Raw genomic sequence first — 11770 nt, forward strand, 5'->3', positions numbered from 1 at the left:
GAAAGCTCGGTGATGCCAAAAAGTTAAGCCTAATCGAGCGTGGTGCAAAAAACGAAAATTTCAAAATTTTTGTTCTTTTCTGTCTAAATTTTATTTTTTCAATATCGTATCACAATTTTGGACTCAGAACAATTCCAACGAGCCCAAAACTACTTCTTTAGCTTCAGTGTTCGTGGAGTAATCATCAGTTGAAATTTTGGGGGGAGCTGAAATTCGGCCATTTTGGAAGAAAATCGACCTAAAAGCTAACTTTTAAGTTAGTGCAATTTTTTTCTTACATTTTTCATAAAATGGGATGCTCTCTGCTGTCGCAGAGTGCATTCAATGAAACTTATCAAATAGATTTGAAAACTTACCTATTTAATAAGTTTATTACAACAATTTGGCTAAAAGCATCTATCAGTATCCTGGCTGGTATTCGACCATATGCCACTAACGTTGAGTGAGCGGCTATCATGCCATAGATGGTCATCTAAGACACCCTGTACACGCTCCGTAGAATTTGACCAGCCGATTTGGCCATAAAACTCATTGGGCCAAAAAATTTCTGAAAATTGTCAATTTTTCAAATTTTGTTTAAATTGCATAAATTATAACGTGAGCGTGCAAAATTTTACATGGTATAAGAGCATATTTCTACTCTCGCGCGAGGGCGAGTGTTTTAAAAGTAATGTACATAGTTATATGCTAGTCAGGATATAAATGGAAGCGGAATTACTCAAATGCCTAAGGCAGAACCGCAGATTCTGTCTTTGTCCACATCGTTAAGCCCATGTCGTATGTAACGGCCCAAACGCAGATGGTTATAACGTAGTCTACTGTACTCTTACGATAGATTTACTAGCCAGCAGGGGAGTTTTGTTAGGGCGAAGTGTCATTATGGCTACCTCTTTTCAACTTTCCCCCTTGACCTTTCATAAGTTGGTCCGGGAGCGACCCAGCTCTCAACCCAGTCGGATAAAAATAAATTTTTATGATGCGAGCTGTTTTTTCATTGTTGGGTTCAAGGCATGTACCAAAATTAGGAAAAGGTTTAGCTATCGCTTCTCGGCCTTTTGGCTAGGATCATGTGTAGTATCTGTTCTTGTCAGCTTAATATCTGGCATGCTGGGCATAGCCTGGCACCAATATTAAACTGATTTTTACTTCCCGAGTTAACACCGAAGCTTGCTTCAGTTGACTCACGGATTGTCCCGGTCTTACACTACCATCGGGAGCAGTCCACCTGAAAATTCTGAACCTGCAAATTACCTTAATAGAGTGAAGATGTCAGTATGAAGAGTCTAATTGAGCCTGGTGAATTGCGCGAACGGCCATAACTTGCCCAAAAAACTTAATACTTCCAAATTTTTCTATTTCTATCGTAAGACCATCGTCAAATCTTGGGGGACTGAGAAAATGAACCAATTTCGTCGAACCAGTTCAAAGTTATGAGTTCTTGAAAGCTCGGTGATGCCAAAAAGTTAAGCCTAATCGAGCGTGGTGCAAAAAACGAAAATTTCAAAATTTTTGTTCTTTTCTGTCTAAATTTTATTTTTTCAATATCGTATCACAATTTTGGACTCAGAACAATTCCAACGAGCCCAAAACTACTTCTTTAGCTTCAGTGTTCGTGGAGTAATCATCAGTTGAAATTTTGGGGGGAGCTGAAATTCGGCCATTTTGGAAGAAAATCGACCTAAAAGCTAACTTTTAAGTTAGTGCAATTTTTTTCTTACATTTTTCATAAAATGGGATGCTCTCTGCTGTCGCAGAGTGCATTCAATGAAACTTATCAAATAGATTTGAAAACTTACCTATTTAATAAGTTTATTACAACAATTTGGCTAAAAGCATCTATCAGTATCCTGGCTGGTATTCGACCATATGCCACTAACGTTGAGTGAGCGGCTATCATGCCATAGATGGTCATCTAAGACACCCTGTACACGCTCCGTAGAATTTGACCAGCCGATTTGGCCATAAAACTCATTGGGCCAAAAAAATTCTGAAAATTGTCAATTTTTCAAATTTTGTTTAAATTGCATAAATTATAACGTGAGCGTGCAAAATTTTACATGGTATAAGAGCATATTTCTACTCTCGCGCGAGGGCGAGTGTTTTAAAAGTAATGTACATAGTTATATGCTAGTCAGGATATAAATGGAAGCGGAATTACTCAAATGCCTAAGGCAGAACCGCAGATTCTGTCTTTGTCCACATCGTTAAGCCCATGTCGTATGTAACGGCCCAAACGCAGATGGTTATAACGTAGTCTACTGTACTCTTACGATAGATTTACTAGCCAGCAGGGGAGTTTTGTTAGGGCGAAGTGTCATTATGGCTACCTCTTTTCAACTTTCCCCCTTGACCTTTCATAAGTTGGTCCGGGAGCGACCCAGCTCTCAACCCAGTCGGATAAAAATAAATTTTTATGATGCGAGCTGTTTTTTCATTGTTGGGTTCAAGGCATGTACCAAAATTAGGAAAAGGTTTAGCTATCGCTTCTCGGCCTTTTGGCTAGGATCATGTGTAGTATCTGTTCTTGTCAGCTTAATATCTGGCATGCTGGGCATAGCCTGGCACCAATATTAAACTGATTTTTACTTCCCGAGTTAACACCGAAGCTTGCTTCAGTTGACTCACGGATTGTCCCGGTCTTACACTACCATCGGGAGCAGTCCACCTGAAAATTCTGAACCTGCAAATTACCTTAATAGAGTGAAGATGTCAGTATGAAGAGTCTAATTGAGCCTGGTGAATTGCGCGAACGGCCATAACTTGCCCAAAAAACTTAAAACTTCCAAATTTTTCTATTTCTATCGTAAGACCATCGTCAAATCTTGGGGGACTGAGAAAATGAACCAATTTCGTCGAACCAGTTCAAAGTTATTAGTTCTTGAAAGCTCGGTGATGCCAAAAAGTTAAGCCTAATCGAGCGTGGTGCAAAAAACGAAAATTTCAAAATTTTTGTTCTTTTCTGTCTAAATTTTATTTTTTCAATATCGGATCACAATTTTGGACTCAGAACAATTCCAACGAGCCCAAAACGACTTCTTTAGCTTCAGTGTTCGTGGAGTAATCATCAGTTGAAATTTTGGGGGGAGCTGAAATTCGGCCATTTTGGAAGAAAATCGACCTAAAAGCTAACTTTTAAGTTAGTGCAATTTTTTTCTTGCATTTTTCATAAAATGGGATGCTCTCTGCTGTCGCAGAGTGCATTCAATGAAACTTATCAAATAGATTTGAAAACTTACCTATTTAATAAGTTTATTACAACAATTTGGCTAAAAGCATCTATCAGTATCCTGGCTGGTATTCGACCATATGCCACTAACGTTGAGTGAGCGGCTATCATGCCATAGATGGTCATCTAAGACACCCTGTACACGCTCCGTAGAATTTGACCAGCCGATTTGGCCATAAAACTCATTGGGCCAAAAAAATTCTGAAAATTGTCAATTTTTCAAATTTTGTTTGAATTGCATAAATTATAACGTGAGCGTGCAAAATTTTACATGGTATAAGAGCATATTTCTACTCTCGCGCGAGGGCGAGTGTTTTAAAAGTAATGTACATAGTTATATGCTAGTCAGGATATAAATGGAAGCGGAATTACTCAAATGCCTAAGGCAGAACCGCAGATTCTGTCTTTGTCCACATCGTTAAGCCCATGTCGTATGTAACGGCCCAAACGCAGATGGTTATAACGTAGTCTACTGTACTCTTACGATAGATTTACTAGCCAGCAGGGGAGTTTTGTTAGGGCGAAGTGTCATTATGGCTACCTCTTTTCAACTTTCCCCCTTGACCTTTCATAAGTTGGTCCGGGAGCGACCCAGCTCTCAACCCAGTCGGATAAAAATAAATTTTTATGATGCGAGCTGTTTTTTCATTGTTGTGTTCAAGGCATGTACCAAAATTAGGAAAAGGTTTAGCTATCGCTTCTCGGCCTTTTGGCTGGGATCATGTGTAGTATCTGTTCTTGTCAGCTTAATATCTGGCATGCTGGGCATAGCCTGGCACCAATATTAAACTGATTTTTACTTCCCGAGTTAACACCGAAGCTTGCTTCAGTTGACTCACGGATTGTCCCGGTCTTACACTACCATCGGGAGCAGTCCACCTGAAAATTCTGAACCTGCAAATTACCTTAATAGAGTGAAGATGTCAGTATGAAGAGTCTAATTGAGCCTGGTGAATTGCGCGAACGGCCATAACTTGCCCAAAAAACTTAAGACTTCCAAATTTTTCTATTTCTATCGTAAGACCATCGTCAAATCTTGGGGGACTGAGAAAATGAACCAATTTCGTGGAACCAGTTCAAAGTTATGAGTTCTTGAAAGCTCGGTGATGCCAAAAAGTTAAGCCTAATCGAGCGTGGTGCAAAAAACGAAAATTTCAAAATTTTTGTTCTTTTCTGCCTAAATTTTATTTTTTCAATTTTGTATCACAATTTTGGACTCAGAACAATTCAAACGAGCCCAAAACGACTTCTTTAGCTTCAGTGTTCGTGGAGTAATCATCAGTTGAAATTTTGGGGGGAGCTGAAATTCGGCCATTTTGGAAGAAAATCGACCTAAAAGCTAACTTAAATTTTTTTCTTGCATTTTTCATAAAATGGGGTGCTCTCTGCTGTCGCAGAGTGCATTCAAAGAAACTTATCAAATAGATTTGAAAACTTACCTATTTAATAAGTTTATCACAACAATTAGGCTAAAAGCATCTATCAGTATCCTGGCTGGTATTCGACCATATGCCACTAACGTTGAGTGAGCGGCTATCATGCCATAGATGGTCATCTAAGACACCCTGTACACGCTCCGTAGGTTTTGACCAGCCGATTTGGCCATAAAACTCATTGGGCCAAAAAAATTCTCAAAATTGTCAATTTTTCAAATTTTGTTTGAATTGCATAAATTATAACGTGAGCGTGCAAAATTTTACATGGTATAAGAGCATATTTCTACTCTCGCGCGAGGGCTAGTGTTTTAAAAGTAATGTACATAGTTATATGCTAGTCAGGATATAAATGGAAGCGGAATTACTCAAATGCCTAAGGCAGAACCGCAGATTCTGTCTTTGTCCACATCGTTAAGCCCATGTCGTATGTAACAGCCCAAACGCAGATGGTTATAACGTAGTCTACTGTACTCTTACGATAGATTTACTAGCCAGCAGGGGAGTTTTGTTAGGGCGAAGTGTCATTATGGCTACCTCTTTTCAACTTTCCCCCTTGACCTTTCATAAGTTGGTCCGGGAGCGACCCAGCTCTCAACCCGTTCGGATAAAAATAAATTTTTATGATGCGAGCTGTTTTTTCATTGTTGTGTTCAAGGCATGTACCAAAATTAGGAAAAGGTTTAGCTATCGCTTCTCGGCCTTTTGGCTAAGATCATGTGTAGTATCTGTTCTTGTCAGCTTAATATCTGGCATGCTGGGCATAGCCTGGCTCCAATATTAAACTGATTTTTACTTCCCGAGTTAACACCGTAGGTTGCTTCAGTTGACTCACGGATTGTCCCGGTCTTACACTACCATCGGGAGCAGTCCACCTGAAAATTCTGAACCTGCAAATTACCTTAATAGAGTGAAGATGTCAGTATGAAGAGTCTAATTGAGCCTGGTGAATTGCGCGAACGGCCATAACTTGCCCAAAAAACTTAAGACTTCCAAATTTTTCTATTTCTACCGTAAGACCATCGTCAAATCTTGGGGGACTGAGAAAATGAACCAATTTCGTCGAACCAGTTCAAAGTTATGAGTTCTTGAAAGCTCGGTGATGCCAAAAAGTTAAGCCTAATCGAGCGTGGTGCAAAAAACGAAAATTTCAAAATTTTTGTTCTTTTCTGTCTAAATTTTATTTTTTCAATATCGTATCACAATTTTGCACTCAGAACATTTCCAACGAGCCCAAAACGACTTCTTTAGCTTCAGTGTTTGTGGAGTAATCATCATTTGAAATTTTGGGGGGAGCTGAAATTCGGCAATTTTGGAAGAAAATCGACCTAAAAGCTAACTTTTTAGTGCAATTTTTTTCTTGCATTTTTCATAAAATGGAGTGCTCTCTGCTGTCGCAGAGTGAATTCAAAGAAACTTATCAAATAGATTTGAAAACTTACCTATTTAATAAGTTTATCACAACAATTAGGCTAAAAGCATCTATCAGTATCCTGGCTGGTATTCGACCATATGCCACTAACGTTGAGTGAGCGGCTATCATGCCATAGATGGTCATCTAAGACACCTTGCACACGCTCCGTAGGTTTTGACCAGCCGATTTGGCCATAAAACTCATTGGGCCAAAAAAATTCTGAAAATTGTCAATTTTTCAAAATTTGTTTGAATTGCATAAATTATAACGTGAGCGTGCAAAATTTTACATGGTATAAGAGCATAATTCTACTCTCGCGCGAGGGCGAGTGTTTTAAAAGTAATGTACATAGTTATATGCTAGTCAGGATATAAATGGAAGCGGAATTACTCAAATGCCTAAGGCAGAACCGCAGATTCTGTCTTTGTCCACATCGTTAAGCCCATGTCGTATGTAACGGCACAAACGCAGATGGTTATAACGTAGTCTACTGTACTCTTACGATAGATTTACTAGCCAGCAGGGGAGTTTTGTTAGGGCGAAGTGTCATTATGGCTACCTCTTTTCAACTTTCCCCCTTGACCTTTCATAAGTTGGTCCGGGAGCGACCCAGTTCTCAACCCAGTCGGATAAAAATAAATTTTTATGATGCGAGCTGTTTTTTCATTGTTGTGTTCAAGGCATGTACCAAAATTAGGAAACGGTTTAGCTATCGCTTCTCGGCCTTTTGGCTAAGATCATGTGTACTATCTGTTCTTGTCAGCTTAATATCTGGCATGCTGGGCATAGCCTGGCACCAATATTAAACTGATTTTTACTTCCCGAGTTAACACCGAAGCTTGCGTCAGTTGACTCACGGATTGTCCCGGTCTTACACTACCATCGGGAGCAGTCCACCTGCAAATTACCTTAATAGAGTGAAGATGTCAGTATGAAGAGTCTAATTGAGCCTGGTGAATTGCGCGAACGGCCATAACTTGCCCAAAAAACTTAAGACTTCCAATTTTTTCTATTTCTATCGTAAGACCATCGTCAAATCTTGGGGGACTGAGAAAATGAACCAATTTCGTCGAACCAGTTCAAAGTTATGAGTTCTTGAAAGCTCGGTGATGCCAAAAAGTTAAGCCTAATCGAGCGTGGTGCAAAAAACGAAAATTTCAAAATTTTTGTTCTTTTCTGTCTAAATTTTATTTTTTCAATATCGTATCACAATTTTGGACTCAGAACAATTCCAACGAGCCCAAAACGACTTCTTTAGCTTCAGTGTTTGTGGAGTAATCATCAGTTGAAATTTTGGGGGGAGCTGAAATTCGGCCATTTTGGAAGAAAATCGACCTAAAAGCTAACTTTTAAGTTAGTGCAATTTTTTTCTTGCATTTTTCATAAAATGGGGTGCTCTCTGCTGTCGCAGAGTGCATTCAAAGAAACTTATCAAATAGATTTGAAAACTTACCTATTTAATAAGTTTATCACAAACAATTAGGCTTACAAATAATTTATTAACGATTGTAATTACAAATTACAAAAAAGGAAAGCAATTAGTTACACATATTTAGTTACAGTTAGCAGAAAAGAAATACGGCATCAAATGTAATATAATACACCATGAAGATAATCATTTTATGGAATGGAACCAAGTTTTTTGAGATATTCAGATGTATCTTGACACCATGATGATATCAGCTTAGCTACAATGTATTTCATACCTATTACATTTTCTTCAACAAGCAGATCTTTTATTGAATTGAAATTAAGTTTTTCTTTAAAAGTAGAGCAGTTTTCACAAGCGAAAAACAAATGTTGCATGGTTTCGAACTCTCTTTCACAAGAGTAACAAAGGGGGTGGTCCACCAAATTTTTAATCCATTTCCTGGGCTTATCCAGATAACTGTTTAAGAAAAATAAGTAGAGAATGTTTTTATCTAGAGGGGTGAACTTTTTATGTTTCCATATTTTGGTTAGGAATTGAAAAATCAAAGATTTGTCTGATAGACTAAGATCCGGGTAGAAATTCGCAATTTTTCTAGCTATAACCTTCGTTTTATAATTTGGAAGCATCAACTCTGGATAAAGACTAGACATGTTCATCTTCATAGGATTAATTACTTTTCCATTTTGAACTAGCTGAAAACTATCTCGAGCAAACTCGAGAATGAAAATGTTTTTTTTTCATTAAGAAATTTTTGAAGGATCTGAAAATCTTAGATTTTTTGAAGTAGATCACTTCTTTGTTGCTACCCAAGGTATTAAGTAGGGATACCATGTCGAAAATTTTTGCAGCCGCAATATAAAAATTTAAATTTTTGAAGCCTGTGCCTCCATTATTGAATGGAAGGTATAAGATCTGCTTGTTGATTGAATGTTTTCCTCCAAGCCATACACTGTTAATCAATTTCATTTCTAACCCATCAATGAAAGTTTTTGTCAACTCCAAGTGCCTCATCACATATACGAGTCTTGAGGTCACAAAAGTCTCAATATTCAGGCTTCGCGCCCGGAGAGTCATACATTTTAAGCTGAATTTAGCTGAATTATTAATCGTATCTTCCAATATCTTGGTTTTAATTTTCAATGAATCATTCAAGCTTAAGCATATGCCTAATAATTTAAGGGCTGATACTTTCTTCAACTGTTTAGGCACGAAACCTAAACTCAGAACTTTGGTTTTATCTACATTTATAGCAAGTTTTGATACCAAATTGAACTTATTGATTCCATCAAGTAAATTTCCGATACAAGCGCGTTTAATGAAAACACTAATATCATCGGCGTAGGCCACAATTTTAAGTGCTTGGTTGGATTTGATAGAATTATTATAGCGTATGGCTTGGAGTAAAGGTTCCATTCCTAAAATGAACAAAAGCGCCGAAAGAGCGCATCCTTGTTTAATCCCATTGTCGACTCTAATTGATCGTGATAGGTAGCCACCTATTTCTATCATCGCTTTGGTATCAGTATATATGATGGATATCAAAGAAGTTATGATTTCTGGACAGCCTATGGCTGTTAAAACGTTCAAAATGTAATCACGGTCCATACGGTCAAAAGCCTTACTGAAATCGATGGCTACCACACAATTAGATTTTCCGAGTTTTTCTTGAGCTAATCTAACGAGCCCAAAACGACTTTATCTAACAATTCTAACAATTCTAACGCTAATCTAACAATTCCAACGAGCCCAAAACGACTTCTTTAGCTTCAGTGTTCGTGGAGTAATCATCAGTTGAAATTTTGGGGGGAGCTGAAATTCGGCCATTTTGGAAGAAAATCGACCTAAAAGCTAACTTTTAAGTTAGTGCAATTTTTTTCTTACATTTTTCATAAAATGGGATGCTCTCTGCTGTCGCAGAGTGCATTCAATGAAACTTATCAAATAGATTTGAAAACTTACCTATTTAATAAGTTTATTACAACAATTTGGCTAAAAGCATCTATCAGTATCCTGGCTGGTATTCGACCATATGCCACTAACGTTGAGTGAGCGGCTATCATGCCATAGATGGTCATCTAAGACACCCTGTACACGCTCCGTAGAATTTGACTAGCCGATTTGGCCATAAAACTCATTGGGCCAAAAAAATTCTGAAAATTGTCAATTTTTCAAATTTTGTTTGAATTGCATAAATTATAACGTGAGCGTGCAAAATTTTACATGGTATAAGAGCATATTTCTACTCTCGCGCGAGGGCGAGTGTTTTAAAAGTAATGTACATAGTTATATGCTAGTCAGGATATAAATGGAAGCGGAATTACTCAAATGCCTAAGGCAGAACCGCAGATTCTGTCTTTGTCCACATCGTTAAGCCCATGTCGTATGTAACGGCCCAAACGCAGATGGTTATAACGTAGTCTACTGTACTCTTACGATAGATTTACTAGCCAGCAGGGGAGTTTTGTTAGGGCGAAGTGTCATTATGGCTACCTCTTTTCAACTTTCCCCCTTGACCTTTCATAAGTTGGTCCGGGAGCGACCCAGCTCTCAACCCAGTCGGATAAAAATAAATTTTTATGATGCGAGCTGTTTTTTCATTGTTGTGTTCAAGGCATGTACCAAAATTAGGAAAAGGTTTAGCTATCGCTTCTCGGCCTTTTGGCTAAGATCATGTGTAGTAACAGTTCTTGTCAGCTTAATATCTGGCATGCTGGGCATCGCCTGGCACCAATATTAAACTGATTTTTACTTCCCGAGTTAACACCGAAGCTTGCTTCAGTTGACTCACGGATTGTCCCGGTCTTACACTACCATCGGGAGCAGTCCACCTGAAAATTCTGAACCTGCAAATTACCTTAATAGAGTGAAGATGTCAGTATGAAGAGTCTAATTGAGCCTGGTGAATTGCGCGAACGGCCATAACTTGCCCAAAAAACTTAAGACTTCCAAATTTTTCTATTTCTATCGTAAGACCATCGTAAAATCTTGGGGGATTGAGAAAATGAACCAATTTCGTCGAACCAGTTCAAAGTTATGAGTTCTTGAAAGCTCGGTGATGCCAAAAAGTTAAGCCTAATCGAGCGTGGTGCAAAAAACGAAAATTTCAAAATTTTTGTTCTTTTCTGTCTAAATTTTATTTTTTCAATTTCGTATCACAATTTTGGACTCAGAACAATTCCAACGAGCCCAAAACGACTTCTTTAGCTTCAGTGTTCGTGGAGTAATCATCAGTTGAAATTTTGGGGGGAGCTGAAATTCGGCCATTTTGGAAGAAAATCGACCTAAAAGCTAACTTAAATTTTTTTCTTGCATTTTTCATAAAATGGGGTGCTCTCTGCTGTCGCAGAGTGCATTCAAAGAAACTTATCAAATAGATTTGAAAACTTACCTATTTAATAAGTTTATCACAACAATTAGGCTAAAAGCATCTATCAGTATCCTGTGAGTTAGATCGAGTTGGTTAACTCATAGAGTAATTTCGGATAGGGTACACCGTCTGCTCGTCACGCTATCTTATTTTCGGCCGGATAGATTCGTGCAACTTCTTAGTCTAATACCGATCCTAATCTTACTCTTATACTATCTAGTCTCAGGTTGTTTAACTAGTCTCTGCTAGGCTCAATAGATCTAGGGTATACTGGTTTATTGCGGCTGCTGAAGTGCTCGGGAGAGTCCAACTATTTTCTAAGTTAAATTCAAATCTCTCTGGTGCTGAAATTACAAGTAACTTCAGCACTTACAAATAAGTGGGTTGTTAGTTAGATGGATCATGATTGGTTAATATTAAATACTTTACATTGGTAAAATATCTAAATTATCCAATCATAAAATGTAGTCTAGATCAGGTTCCACCCATCCGGGTTTTACAGAGTTTTTTAGAATAGTTCTTCTGCAATTCGAAGGATGGATGATGGACGTTGGTGTTTGGCGAACATCTTATTTCTTCTGTTTCTTCTTTGTTAAAGAAGTTCCAGGAAGCTGGAGTTTAGAGACGTAAGACGTTGTGTCTTCTAGTGACAACGACTAAGTCTTTGCAACAAACTCAAATCTGATTTCAGAATGGTTTGCTATGTCAGGTTTTTCTGTTCTGCGTGGAGATTGTGCGTGGAGGGGATGCCTGGTTACTCGGATCTGTACGTATACTTGAACATCGAGGTGGTCATTGGTCTAGTTCAATGAAGTCCTTTTCTGCGAAGTCAAGTCGTACTCTAAATCCTTTGAGTTGTGATTGTGAGTGGCATATCGATTGTGGTTGGTCATTCTCT

General features: G+C 38.2%; 6 non-coding genes across 6 annotated transcripts; all 6 read left to right on the forward strand.

The window, feature by feature from the left end:
* Positions 1-1039: 1039 nt before the first annotated feature.
* Positions 1040-1230, forward strand: LOC134849463 (U2 spliceosomal RNA). Its single transcript, XR_010163481.1, has one exon. It is a non-coding gene; the product is annotated as a U2 spliceosomal RNA (small nuclear RNA).
* A 1249-nt stretch (positions 1231-2479) lies between these two features.
* On the forward strand, positions 2480-2670 carry LOC134849464 (U2 spliceosomal RNA). The gene has a single exon (XR_010163482.1). It is a non-coding gene; the product is annotated as a U2 spliceosomal RNA (small nuclear RNA).
* A 1249-nt stretch (positions 2671-3919) lies between these two features.
* On the forward strand, positions 3920-4110 carry LOC134849535 (U2 spliceosomal RNA). The gene has a single exon (XR_010163552.1). It is a non-coding gene; the product is annotated as a U2 spliceosomal RNA (small nuclear RNA).
* Positions 4111-5348: 1238 nt separating this feature from the next.
* On the forward strand, positions 5349-5539 carry LOC134849658 (U2 spliceosomal RNA). Its single transcript, XR_010163671.1, has one exon. It is a non-coding gene; the product is annotated as a U2 spliceosomal RNA (small nuclear RNA).
* A 1245-nt stretch (positions 5540-6784) lies between these two features.
* On the forward strand, positions 6785-6975 carry LOC134849641 (U2 spliceosomal RNA). The gene has a single exon (XR_010163655.1). It is a non-coding gene; the product is annotated as a U2 spliceosomal RNA (small nuclear RNA).
* A 3172-nt stretch (positions 6976-10147) lies between these two features.
* Positions 10148-10338, forward strand: LOC134849579 (U2 spliceosomal RNA). The gene has a single exon (XR_010163595.1). It is a non-coding gene; the product is annotated as a U2 spliceosomal RNA (small nuclear RNA).
* Positions 10339-11770: the final 1432 nt, after the last annotated feature.

The sequence above is a fragment of the Symsagittifera roscoffensis genome, chromosome 6 (assembly GCF_963678635.1).
Source record: "Symsagittifera roscoffensis chromosome 6, txSymRosc1.1, whole genome shotgun sequence".
Lineage (NCBI taxonomy): Eukaryota > Metazoa > Xenacoelomorpha > Acoela > Convolutidae > Symsagittifera > Symsagittifera roscoffensis.